Source organism: Magallana gigas, chromosome 2, assembly GCF_963853765.1.
Source record: "Magallana gigas chromosome 2, xbMagGiga1.1, whole genome shotgun sequence".
Lineage (NCBI taxonomy): Eukaryota > Metazoa > Mollusca > Bivalvia > Ostreida > Ostreidae > Magallana > Magallana gigas.
In genome coordinates, this window is record NC_088854.1 from 12,133,073 (window position 1) to 12,147,486 (window position 14,414).

Consider the following 14,414-nt stretch of genomic DNA (forward strand, 5'->3'; position numbering starts at 1 on the left):
AAACGTAATCCTTAAACTTTGGAAACTTCGCCTGAATTATAAGCCTTTCGTCAATTCATACCATCGGTGCTTACGTCGACCATCGGACTTCAACGTGACTATAGAGTCTTATATACATATGACAATCGAAAAAAGAAATTTTAAGAAAATAGAAAACCGATTCATTTTGAACTTGTCGAAAAAATAATGGTCTTGGTGCTGATTATTTTCTGCCAAATCTCCAAATTTGCTGATAGCTTCGTATCCAAACGCTTTCAAATTTCCATCAGGACCAAGAAGAATTGATGTTGGTGCTTTCATGGACATCCCGTTCTCATGCGGCCAGTTATTAGTACTTATTCGCATTGGGTCAGAGAGGTACTCATGAAGAAACGAGAATGCATATCCAGAAAATGTTGTTCCTATATCAATGGCCGCAACCAACAGTCGTTCTGATGGTCCCTGTAAAATGATACACCTATCAATTGTTTCAAAAGGAGATAACAGTACAATAAAGGTACCCATTATGCAATATTTAGCAATAAAATGACCAAGTTCAAAAATAAAAAAAACCCTAGCAATATGCACACCAATTGATCTGCAAAAGAACAACTTCTTATTGTAAAAACTGCAGGAGAAGTTATCCGTTCCATAAGGGTGCCCTTTTGGTAGCCGCCCGCTCGACCGCCCGCCATTTTCACCAATTTAATAACCGGATTTTTTCTTCGGAAAACCCGGTTAAAAAGACTGAATGCATGATCTTATATCCATGAAGCCCTCTATCTAGATTGTACAATTTACAGCCACTTGATCAGGGGTTAAGGCCTTCAAATTGGGCATTTTCAGTATGAAAATATGCTTAATGTAGGAATAAAATCTTCCTTTCTTCTTTCACAGGAGGAAAAAAACCGAATGCATAAAATAATGTCCATGAAATCTTCTACCTTAATATTGTGAAATTCATAACCCTTGGAACTCAGTCTATTGGGTTGAGCCAATTTTAAAGTTCACTGCCTAAGGGGGGGGGGGGGGGTCGGGCTTTTTATTAGGGGTGAGATGGGGAATGACAGATTTGGCCATATAGTGAGCATGTACGTTTTATGTCATTTCAGTCATATTGCTGTTGGTTGATGGTACTTGCATGCATGCGACCGTATAAGCCTGTCGTCCTCTTGTTATAAGTGTAAATGAAATGTCTTGGTAACGAATATTGCTCAAACTGAAAAGTCAGAAGGCAAAAACCCAAATCAGGAGCAGTGCAAACAGGGACCTTTACTAAATCAGAGGCAGGGTCAGGTGCAATGGAGGATTGAGCATCCTTTGCTGACCGGTCAAACCTGCGGTGTGGTTTTTTTGTCGTGATCGGGAAAAGGGGAAAAATCCTATGACAATTTGGTGATTTATAATGGCCTATTAATTAGTATGAAAACGTCGGTCAGCAATCAACATGGGGTTATTTGTAAACGTCTGACCTTGATAACCTTAAATGTGTATATGACGTATATTTTCATGTTAAGAAATATTTGATTGATTGATTTATTTAAATAAGTTATATAAAGATATATATTCACAATAAATTACGCAGTTTATATTATTCGGGTTAAAAAGATATAGAAATAAATAAACAATTTTTATAATTATTGTGTAGTTGATAATAAATCAAGCATTTGAATAGACCCAGCCTTAAATCGGTCACGTGATACCACGCTCAGTATATAACAACAACAATGGCGACGGCGAGAAAGATAGATATACCGTTAAGTTTGACAGATTTGGCAAAGAACGAAAAAAGAGACAGACTGACAAGGATAGGAACAAAGGGGAGATTGTCATCGGAGACAATGTAAAATGATGGAATAGGAATTAAAGCCAAATTAAACTTAAGTTTTTATCATGAAGTTGTAGGGGTTTTGCTAGTCATGTTCGTACGTACTCCATGTGTTACATGTCATTACTTTATAAGTTATAAACCACAAGTAGAGGAATTTTTTAATAAAGAATAAATACTCTCAGTACATGCATCCCTCAGGGAGAGGGGGTATTCACTCATTTTACCGTGTCGTTGATGCTAAAATCGTATTTCATCTTTATTACACATATTTAGCAATTTATATCGTTCTAATTATTGAATAACGGAATAGTGATACTTCAGGTATCATCTGATATAAGAATTATCTTATTTAAGACATGAAAAACTTGATTCTAATTTGTAAACAAACTGTTCTTCCATCGTGTTTTCAATACTAGGTTTTCCCGCACTCATGCGCAGTGGCGTTACAAATGGCGGATCACATTAATATTCATCAGACGTGTAGCAAAGTTTAGAGACAAATAACTAAAGAAAGAACATGTTTACAGGCCTATAGTTTGTAAAACGTCTAATTATAAGAAGCACGATGTATATTTTTACTACAACTCATGACAAAAATTTTACTCCAAATACGCCACATATACCTTTAATATTAATGAATATTTCATATATTTCTCTGTTATAGATTTTTACATATTGTATTATTAAAAACTTGATGCCAAAAAGTAATAGGTAATATCATTAACTTGTCACCTAGAAAATAATACTTTTTAAATTTGATGCCGCGGAAAAAACTTATAGGCAGAAACATACATATAAATCTGAATTTTATTTAGTTGATATCTGACGTTTTACCTGGTCCTCCAGTGCTATTGGTATATCAGGATTAGAAATAGGTTGAGACAAACAGACTTCATCAAGGTGTACCTCACAAAATCAAATAAAACATTGCAATAAGTAATAAGTATGTGTTCATTATAAAATTGGCATTGAAAGGATAAAAGAAAGATATTTCTTAAAAGAATATGTCTGCCAAAGCAAAGAGACAATGCTTGCTTCGCAATATTCATCATATATAGACAACGGAATGTGTAACTAGCTGGAGACGTATAGGTCAAAATTCAACTGAAACTGTTTTATTCTTGGCGACCTACACGATATCAGACGGCTACCTGTTTAAACAGTAAGCAGACCAAAATACATGATCGATAGTCTATTGACCCAATCTGTGGATTTGTACAAGGTTACGTCAATCGAAGCATTGGTTAATAGTTCATTTTACATAAAAATGTACTTGTTTAGAAACTCCGTGATTTTAATATTTAAAATAATAATAACTTAATTTTTTTTCATAGTTGCATATCCTCTTATTAAGCATATTGAAGATTAATCCGCAATTTGTTTTTGATTTTTTTTGTAATAAATCACAAACAAAGGTACAAACATAACTATATTTGAAGGTAAAAAAAACCCCAAATGCAATCATGAGAACAAAAAATTTTAACTCATCAACAAAATCTTAAAGTTGATATTTCAGAATACAGTATGTACTTGTTCATCAATCTATTTTAAAACATGTTGAATTCTAAATACTTACAATTACTTCATGTTGAGATGGTTGCCTTCTGCATTTCGTGCAGCACACACATTGTCCCATTGTCTTCTAGATGTACAGTCTTAGTTAAGAAACAACCACAAACACTAAATAGAGCAAAATGTTCTTTGAAACGTTCTCTATGTATCGACACTTTATCGCAGGAATAGCTTCAAACGGGAAGTAGTATAGAGTACACCTTAAAACAGGGTCACCGTATTTGTGGCAATGCTTTACAGTTAAACTCTGTAACAAATTTTTATGGTATCTACAAGTATTTAAAAGAAAGATAAAAACTTTGGTATCATGCATCTATTACTAAATAGCGTATTTATGATGCTTTAGAGCATAAGATGAATTCACAAGAAAGCGCATTACTTTTCGTATTTATTTCCTTTAATAATAATAGGCTGACTGTGTAGTTATTGAAAGAGGCCAATGGGTCACTTGGCTAACATGAGGAGCAGTGCACAACTGTCCAGGGTATCTGGTTTAAGTATATCAAAATGAAATGTCTAATTTCATAATCATTATGAAATGCTTAGCAACACAATGATTTTTTTTATATACGCAGGTATGATAAACACATTACTTCAATGACTTACCTTTTGATTTAAATGTTACAAAATTTGCTAAGATTCTTTTGTGACATAGCCCTGGTTCCAAAGAGCTAAGGTATGAATATAGTTATATCTCTCCTCCCAAACGATTTCAATGTAACAGAGTACTGCTTAACAACCCCTTTTTAAACTACGGTGCGTCTCTATTTCAATTATATTCAAATACATGTATACATATAAAATAAATATTTATTTTTCTTTTACTAGTATTAAACCAATTTGAATGGGTATAGACATATTAATTTTCCAATTTGTTAAAGAAACTCGTCTATCAACATTTGAACACACGATTGTGTGCGCCTCTCCTCTTTCAATATGACAATAGGACAACGTTTTCAGATAAAAATGTATGTCTACAATCTAACAATGTATCCTATTGCTTATTTATTTTTCAAACTTTATAAATGAAATATAATGAAACATTTTTTTTTATGGTATCCATGCATTTTACGAGGTTATTGCAATCTTGGCAACGATGAATATAATGGAATAAATAATGTATACTATACTAGTTGGGATAATAAGAAAAAAAATGTTGAATCGCTGAAGTGGTGGCTCGAACCTCTTTACCTGCAGGAAGTATGTCTCTGTGGAGACACTAAGTTAAGCAGTTCGTTGAATGGCACAACGTTATATTAAAAATTCCAGGCTAATTTACATTGTTTTTTAAGGTGGCTCGACACACCAATGCATTATTTGATGGATCGATGAAGAATCATTTTTGAGAAATGATTATACAAAAATGACACCTATATCGGCCTCTGATTATTTTATATGAATTTTTTTGTACTTTTTTGATAGAAACCGGAAACATCGTTTTAGCTGCGAACAAGATATATTAGAGCTAAAAATTTGTTATCAATTAATGCACAATACAATTATCTATAAATACATATCAAAACGGCCAGATAAACTTTGAAATATTTTTGTAAAAAAAAATATTTATGAAAATGAAAAAAAAAGGATTGTAGATATTTTTTAAATCTATGGATAAAAACTGCAGATCAACTGTTACTCGCATTTAACAATTGCTGTACAATCATATTTCAACAAGAAATTGAAACCAAATAGTGAAATTAAAGAAAAAATGGAAAATTTTAAAATCGAACCGATCCCGATTGTAATTAAACTGATCCCGAACGAAATCACATAAAGTTAGAATGAATCAGAATTTTGCAAAAATTTCAGGTTGTTTAGCTGTAAAATGGTTTCGTCATTTACTAACTTTATAATTTATATCAATTACTTAGAAAAAAAAACTGCAGTTTATTTGTAAAATTTCAATTCTAAAAAAATTCTGATCGGGATCGATTTTTTTTTCAATCGGGATCGGTTCAAATTTGATAAATAGAAATTTTTCCAAAATTTCGCATTTTCATTTCAATTTCTTTGTAAAATATCATTGTTTAGTAAATAGTTTATGTGACTATATGTTATTTTAAAAATTTTATCCATAGATTAAAAAGATATTAAAGAATTAAAATTTTGATTTTCAGAAATATTTTTTTAATTAAAAAATTAAACACTTGACCAAACGATCTTTTGCATGAATTTATTCATAATTATATTACACATTAATTGACAACAAGTTTTAAGCTCTAATATATTCTGTTTGTCTGCAAAACAGTTTTTCCTATTTCACTGAAAAAATACAAAAAAATTCGTTTAAAATAACTGAAAGCCGATATTGATCTCTGTTTTGTGGAATCATGTTTCAAAAAAGATTCTCTATCGATCCATAAAATAAAATTTTGGTGTGTCGAGGAACCTTAAGATACGGATAAAAAAATTTCGGATTGATTAGAGTTATCGAACATTGCTGAGGTTTGGAGATCGTTGATTATTTGTATTTTGCGTATTTCCCATGAAAGATTCCCTCTGACCTCTATGGCTTAGTATGACTAAATGTGAAAAATCTACGTTCTTTCTTGCAATAATCTGGTAATACTGTTTTGGCCATTTGTAGAATTTTTTGCTGTATTTGGAATTTTTAAATTTTGTAAAACTAGAACAATAGGAATATTATTTCTTAAAGGAAAAACTGTGTTGTTTTTTTTAAAGATTTTTTTCTGATTAGAAACATCCTAACTATATTGCACTTTGATATGTGTGGATTTTATACAGAACAAAAGTTATATGAATTTAAAAACAACACAACATTAAAATCACTTCTTAATGTATGAAATAAACATTAAATTAAAAAAATTTCGGGATATGAATTTGGTTGCTCACATGATTTAAAGTCTTTACACCCTATAACACACAGCTAACGGCATGTCAGAGGAACAATGAAATACTAGTTAATAATCTAATATTGCATTTTACTACATCATTTAATAATGTTACAAATTACACACATCCCTGATCATAGTTTTCCGACTGTCATAAAACATCAAATATACAGTATTGTTGAATGCAGTGTATGTCCGTTAGAATAGTTTGGTGATATCAAGAACGGTACTCGGTTGAACTAATATAACATGGTGTCCCACTGACAATTTTTAAACTCCGCTCGGAATTCGTTGTGAAGATTATTATGAAGTTGGTGGCGGCAGACGAAGTATGCCATTTATTAGATAGATTATTGACAGGTATGGGTCTTATCAGACAACCTTGTGTACTCGGAATATTGGTACATTTTGAAATATAGGCCGTAAAACAAAAATTACGAGCACTTGGAAGTTAGGGGCTAGGATCATGAACATAAAGATATGTGTTTCACTAAACAGCAATTTTTTTTCAGGATTGGTCTATAAATTTAGAAAATTGATATAATCTAAAAAAAAAACATGACCTTAACACAATACATGTAATATTAGGACCGATTTAAGAGATGAGCAATAGTACAGGTGTTATAAGTTAAATATTGATATCTTGTAAAACATTATTGTTATATTTCATGAAAAATGACTTAATGATGTTGGCACCTGAAATACTAGTAATGTCAATCATCCAAAAACATCATAACATGTTAATTAAAATAAATTTAGTGCCTTTTTTGGAAATATGGGGCCACAAGCAGAAATGATAATTTTCCTGAAATTATTGCTTAAATTTGGCATGGGAATTGATTAATTGAAGAAATCGAACAAATATTTATAGTTTGAACTAATATTTAGTTATGATTTTATTACAGTATGAAGTTAAACACATGTACATGTAGTTACTGACTATATAAGTAATATCCAAGTCAGATTTTAAAAAACCTTGCTTTATTGATGGCTTCAAATGCCAGTACATAACAAATACAGCATCAAATGTAAAGATTGTTACAAAATTTTGGAGTAATCAAATTATAACGCAAATAAAAAAATAAAAATAATGTCATTTTCCCAAAACTTTGCATACAAATAGACCTACATTTAATGTCTCATATAAAAGTAATATAAGTAGGGGTCACGTCTAAAAAATCAAGAGGCCCATGGGGCCACATCGCTCACCTGAGCAACAATGGGCGTTCAAAAGATATTGTGCCATATGGTCCCTCGGTAGAAAAACAAAAAATAAATATTGTAAAGTATTCGAATTTTACACTTTTTTTTGTATACATGTAATCTTTGACATTGTACCTTCATGAAATACTATTTTTTACCAGAATAAGAAATTTCTACGCAAGATATAAAACTAAACATTTAGTAGAGGTATACTGTTAAGTTGTTAACATCAAAATCCCTATATTTTCGTTCTGCCACCCCCCCCCCCCCCCCTTTGTAAAGCGATCAAAATATATGAGAGCATAAAGGTACATTTTTTTCATCAACTACTCAGTACTTACTAGTTATTGTATTAAAATAAAAATAACAGTTATTGTTTTTTATTTTAAAAACCCTACATGTATAGATATGAAGAAGAAAATTGTACCTCAATGTGCTCAATTCCTCAAATTAAAAACATTCAAAAATTTTATTTGATTAAATGACTGTTATTTACTTCGCGTACAAACCAGGATAATTTTCCGCTGTGATATTCTTAGGAATAGCGATAATTACGGGTGCGTCTTTTTACCCCAATGAATCCCAATGATACCCCAATGAACCCCAATGAACCCTAATGATACCCCAATGAACCCCAATGATACCCCAATGAACCCCAATGATACCCAAATGAACTTTGAAATACCCAAATGATACTAAGTATGTTCATAATTGATACACTTAATGAATTTTATGTAACAACATGTTACACAAATGAAATTTCAACTACGTGCCGTTTTTTCACCGATTGGGCCATATCTTGTGATGGGAAATTATTAGAATTTTTTAAGCTAAAATTTGACTCAAAGATTGACCTGTAATTATGTCTTGATGGGAGCTTTGGTCATTTGTGCTAGTTCAACATAACATTAAGAAAAAGAGACATATCGATTCTTTTCCATTAGAGAAAGACTTCAGTTTTTACTTCTACGTCTTTACGAATAAATGATGAATGCAGAAAAATGAAGGTTGAATGAGATAACCCCCTCTCTCCCCAACTGCTTTTTAATTTTGCTCCCCAATTGCTTTAAATTCTTATTTGGGACAGTAATAAAAAATTATAGAGAAAGAAAGTGAGCGCACAAGATTGTAAATTTGCAGGAAATCATCGACACGAATCAATTGGGTTTCAAATGTCTATAACCTCGAAAGGCTATGTACAGGTTTCAACAAAAATATATTATGTTGAGAGTCGAAGTACATGGCTATTCCGGTAATTAAAAAACTCACAAAGCTTTCAAAAAATGGCAATGAGAGGTAAACCGATAACTAGTTGGAAATGTTAATGAAAACATATTTTAATGAAGTTATATTGTGTATATCCTAAAAAACTAGTAATAAGAAAAGATTTTATTTATAGTGTTCATACAGCAGATCTAGAAATAAATAAAAACAAATTAAAATATACCGGTATATTATAATTCAACATCATGTTATAATAACAAACATTTAAAACAAAAAAGTTGAATTTTTTTTTAAAAGACCACCAGTTGGATTTGAACCCAAAACACTGAAATGTATTCACTAAATCCAGGACGAAACCACCGAGCCACGGAGACTTGTCAATATATGCTCTATAAAGTACTGTTTGAAACAACGCTGTCATATCAATGGACTTTGTTTTTTATCCTTCAAAAAATAATTTGAAAAAGTACATAATTAGTCATCTCTGGGTCATCTCTCCATCTTTTTTTAAAAAGCGACATTTTTTTTTTTTTTTTTTTTTTTTTTTTATTCAAACTTTCAGGTACAAGTTATTTACATCTTCTTATATGTTTAGTTTACAGTGCATACACATCACACATTCACTTCATTTGAGATTTAGAATATAAGTATAATATAAACACAGTCACATAAAAAAACACACGTACAGACAGGTGTATACACCGACAGACAGACATATATATGCACAAACAATCTTGAAAAATTGCTTTTATCACCCATGAAAGTTGGAGTATTTTTAGTTATGAGGTGGGGGGGGGGGGGGGTGAAAGAGGGTGGAGAAAGAGAGGGGAACACTATCTATCAAAAACATATGCAAGAGGATACATAAAAGTAGACTTATTTTTTTTTTGTTAATATTTGCTTTAAAATTTCCTTGCAGCTATTATAAACACATTTTATAACAAATCGCAAATAGTTTGCCAATACTTTTCATACTCTGCAAATTTACAATTCTTCAACAACAGTAGTTTCTCAATATGTATTCTATCAGTGACTGTTTGTTTTAACATGAGCATCGAGAGATTTGGGACATTCTTATACTTACTGGCAAAAATAAATTGTTTTACTGTAAGAATCAATATGTTTTGAAGTCTATACATATTTCTGTTTTTGAATTTACCAAAAAGTATAGTTTTTTTATCAAATGTCATTAAAAAATTAAACTTGCTTCTTAACCATTCTTCAAAGTAGAGCCATATTTCTTTGACATGAAAACAGTCCACAAATAAATGTTCTATAGTTTCTATATCTTGATTACAGAAAGAGCAGGCTGGTGAATCAATTATATTGAGTTTGAAAAGGTACTCATTTGTTGGCAAAATTCTATGTAAAATCTGGAATTGCAACCATTGAAATTTGGATTCTTTCGAGGTTTTAAATGGGAGTTCAAAAATATTATTCCATTCTATTTCTGTAAAAGCAAATCCACTTTCTGTCCACTTCTTTACTGAACGAATTGACTCTTTTTTGTTATCGATGAGTACATAATACATATCCTTACATCCTTTGCTTTGTTTGTAAAAAATACTGAGAGAATTTGGAATAAATGGTCCATATTCTACCTTATTATTATTTAAGGCTTTTAATCTTTCAAAAACTGCTCCTTTCAAACTCCTATATTCTAGAAAATTGGTCTTAACATTTGAGTTTTCAAGAGTTTCAAGGCTTACAAAATTGCCTTCTTCTGTCATCAAATCTTTAATAAATTTATAACCACAGTTGAAATAATTCTTAATAAAAATTGATGAGTTATTAATTTTAATATTAGGATTAAACCATATATGTTCATTAAGTACTTTTATGTCATTTTGGCTATAGGACATAACAATTTTAACCCAATCTAATAAAACTTCTTTCCAAAACTTGTTACTTATCTTATTGCTAATATTGGTAATAAAGTCTGAACCTTTTTCCCATAGAGTTTCTATTTTTAATCCTAATTCTGATTCAAAAAGTTTTACCCACTTTGTATTAGAGTGGATAAGTCTTCTTATCCATGTAGATTTCAATGCACAAACAAATTCCATATAGTCTATCATTTTTAATCCCCCATATCTATAATCTTGAATTATAATGTTTTTCTTTACCTTATGGACCTTGCCTCTCCATAAAAAAATGTAAATTTCTTTCTCAAACTGTTGAAGGTATTCTACACTAGGTTTTGGTATAGTTAGGATTAAGTGGTTAAGTTTTGGTATTATCAGAGTTTTAATCACAGTCAATCTTCCAACTGTTGTAAGATTTCTTAATTTCCATTGCTTTATCAAACGGGTTACTTCCAAAAATTTTGATGGGTAATTTAATTCTACCATTTCATTCAAATTAACAGAAAATTTAACACCGAGTAGATCAAAAGTGGGATTGTTCCAGTCAAGCTTCCATCGCGAGTGGTGAAAAACTTCTTTTGAAAATTTTTTACTTCCGATCCATACCATTTTAGTTTTGGAGAAATTAATTTTTAGACCAGATATGCATGCAAAATAATCAAGTTCTCTTAAAATACCATCCATGGACTGAGGTGATCCATCAAATATTATTGAAGTGTCGTCAGCATATTGCGAAAGTTTGTATTCTACACCATCAATTTCAATTCCACGGATTTCTTTATTATTTCGAATCAAAATCCCTAGGACCTCAGCACATAGCAGAAAAAGATATGGGGAAATTGGGTCACCCTGTCTACATCCTCTTTGAGGAAAAAAATAATCAGAGGCAATTCCATTTTGTATAACACAAGATTTAATATCACTATAAAAAGTTTGGATCCAGTTTTTGATTGAAATCCCAAAATTAAAGAAATCCAGTGTTTGGTATATAAATTTCCAAGAGATAGTATCAAAAGCTTTTTCAAAATCGATTAACATTAGAAGGCCAGGGATCTGATTTTGTTCAGTATATTGCATTATATCATATATCATTCTAATATTTTCTCCAATAAATCTACCTTTTAAAAATCCAGTTTGGTCTTCATTAATTAATTTATATAATACAGTTTTTATTCTATTAGCAATGCAACCTGAAGCAATTTTATATAATACATTAAGAAGACTAATTGGGCGCCAGTTTTTTAAGAACTGTTTTGGTTTTCCTGCCTTTGGTAAACATGTTATTACACCTAGTTTATTTGATTCTGTAAAGTGTCCTAACTCGTAAGTATTGTTTATGGCTCTTGTTATAAAGCTGCCTAAGTCGTTCCAAAAGAATTTAAAAAATTCGCTTGTAAACCCATCAGGCCCTGGGCTTTTATCGTTTTTCATATTCTTCAAAAAGTTATAGACTTCCAATTTATTTAATGGGCCTTCAAGAAGATCAGATTCTTGTTTATTTAATTTGGGAATGTCATACAACTTTAATTTTTCGTAAATGTTTTCAGAGTCTATAGTTTCCCTCTTCTGATAAAGGTTATCGTAGAACATTCTTAATTCATTTAGTATTTCAAATTGATTAAAAACAGTGGAGCCATCTTCTTTTTCAACTTTTGGTATAATTTTGCTCGAAAAATTTCTCGATTCAAGGCTAATGAAATATTTTGATGGCTTTTCACCTTCCTCTATCCACTTTACTTTTGATCTAATACATTGACCTTGCAATCTGTTTTTTCTAATAAATTCTAATTCTGTTTGTTTATTTGATAATTCATCTTTTGTTTCTACTGTAAAATTCTGTTCAAGAAGTAAAATCTCTTGCTCTAATTGTTTTTCTCGTTCTGTTGTTTTCTTTTTCTTATAAGTTGAATAGGATATTGATTTTCCTCTAATTTCCATTAGTAATGTGTCTAGGAATGATTGGTCACTTATAATAAATTGTATATTATCATCTATTGTTTCAATATTTTCTAAATTGTAAACTGGGCAGGCATACTGCTGTTTTACATTTTTTATTTTTTCTTTGATTAGATATACATATTCTTTGTCTTTAAGAAGAGAGTTGTTAAATTTCCAAAAACCCTTTCCTTTAAGAAATTCATTTGTTCTTACATACAAGACAACTGGGCAATGGTCAGAGCGGTAACTGTTTTCATATTTTACATAGAGAGATAAGTTAAGTAAAGATTCTGATATAAGAAAGAAATCAAGTCTAGCCTGTTTAATTGGGTTTTTTTTCCTCCAAGTGAATTTTTTTAGAGTTGGATTATGTTCGCGATATACATCTTTCAGAGTAAGTGTTTCCATAATTTTTAAGACTTCGAGTCTTGCTTTGGGATTATTTAAATTCTTATAGTTCATGGAGTCTAAGTCCTTATCAAAAACTAAATTAAAATCACCACCAATAACTATATGCTGGTTAGAGTAAATATCTTGAATCTTATTAAGGACGTTTATGTAAAAGGCTGGTGAGTCCGACATTTTTTTAATGTTGAAATATGTTACCTTTACACGTTTCAAATTTGTGGAGAGAAGACCCAGAGACAACAAAATCATTTAAAAACAGTTGTAAATAAGTAGGGTTTTGCATGAATTGCATCGTGTTGCTATATTAAGACCCATATTATAATAAACCCTTTTGCATTTCAAATATTTTTCCACTCATTCTGCATCCAACAGAAACCAAATAACGGTTATAATTCGAAAAATATTCAAAATTAATTGATGAAATTTTTACTCTCCTTGTGCGCCCAGATTCCTGCCGAATCTACATCTTAAGCGCCCACATTCTTTGACATTGGAACAAATTGAATATATCATCCATTTCAGTGTGGATTTTTTAAAACCCTGCCAGCTCCTCTAAATATTCAGCCATGGTTTGGATTTTTTATTTTAATTTTAAAGAATAGTTTTTAAAAAAAAGAATTAAGAAAACGTTCGGTCAAAAATAAACAAAAACAAAAAGGAAAAAAAAAACACTTGGTATTAATTATATACATGTACGGTGTTTATTCACACGCCTGCGCGGAAGATCTTTTAACTATGCACACATTTAGTTTCATTGGGGTATTAATATTTCAAAGTTCATTAGGGTATCATTGGGATATAATTTGGTATCATAGGGGTATCATTAGGTGTATTTGGGTATCATTGGGGTAACATTGGGGTTCATTGGGGTATCATTGGGGTTCATTGGGGTATCATTGGGGTTCATTGGGGTAAAAAGACGCACCGATAATTACTTTATCCCCGCAACAGAAATGTGTCAGAAATATGGAAACTGTTTTAAAGATGTCGTTTTTATTTACTCGTGTCTGGAAAACTATCAAAATTGATGTAGATTTCACATTATTTATTGTATAAAGAGAGGGCCCCAGAGAGTAGATATATACAGAATACTGTGGAATCATTAAATTTCGTGGGGGCCAATTTTCGTGGATGACTTAAATTTTACAGGTTCGTGGGGACGTAATTTCGTGTATTCATATATATCTACAAAAGGGAATATTACTTTATTACCCTAATTCATCAATTCGTGAAGGATGTTATTTCGTGGATGAGAGGTACCTACGAATTCAACGAAAAATAAGCCACCACGAAATCTAATGATTTTACAGTATCATTCTTTTATTTTGTTTGTACAAGTATTTAACATACTCTAATTCATAGAGATTTTCTAATGTTCAACCAAAATTTCAGCGTCAATTGTAGAATTATAAGCAAGATACAGAGCTCACAGTTCGCCTAGGTTTGATTCATAATTTGTTCACATGAGTTTATTACATTCAGCTTATGATTTTTAACTTGGTATTTCCTTTTCAGCATTTAAAATGGAAAAAAAGATTTTAT

General features: G+C 30.9%; 1 non-coding gene across 1 annotated transcript; it reads right to left on the reverse strand.

Moving 5' to 3' along the window:
* Positions 1-161: 161 nt before the first annotated feature.
* On the reverse strand, positions 162-3,680 carry LOC105334673 (uncharacterized). Its single transcript, XR_010710067.1, has 3 exons — positions 3,387-3,680; positions 2,645-2,716; positions 162-441 (listed from the first exon to the last, which is right to left on the reverse strand). It is a non-coding gene; the product is annotated as an uncharacterized protein (transcript).
* Positions 3,681-14,414: the final 10,734 nt, after the last annotated feature.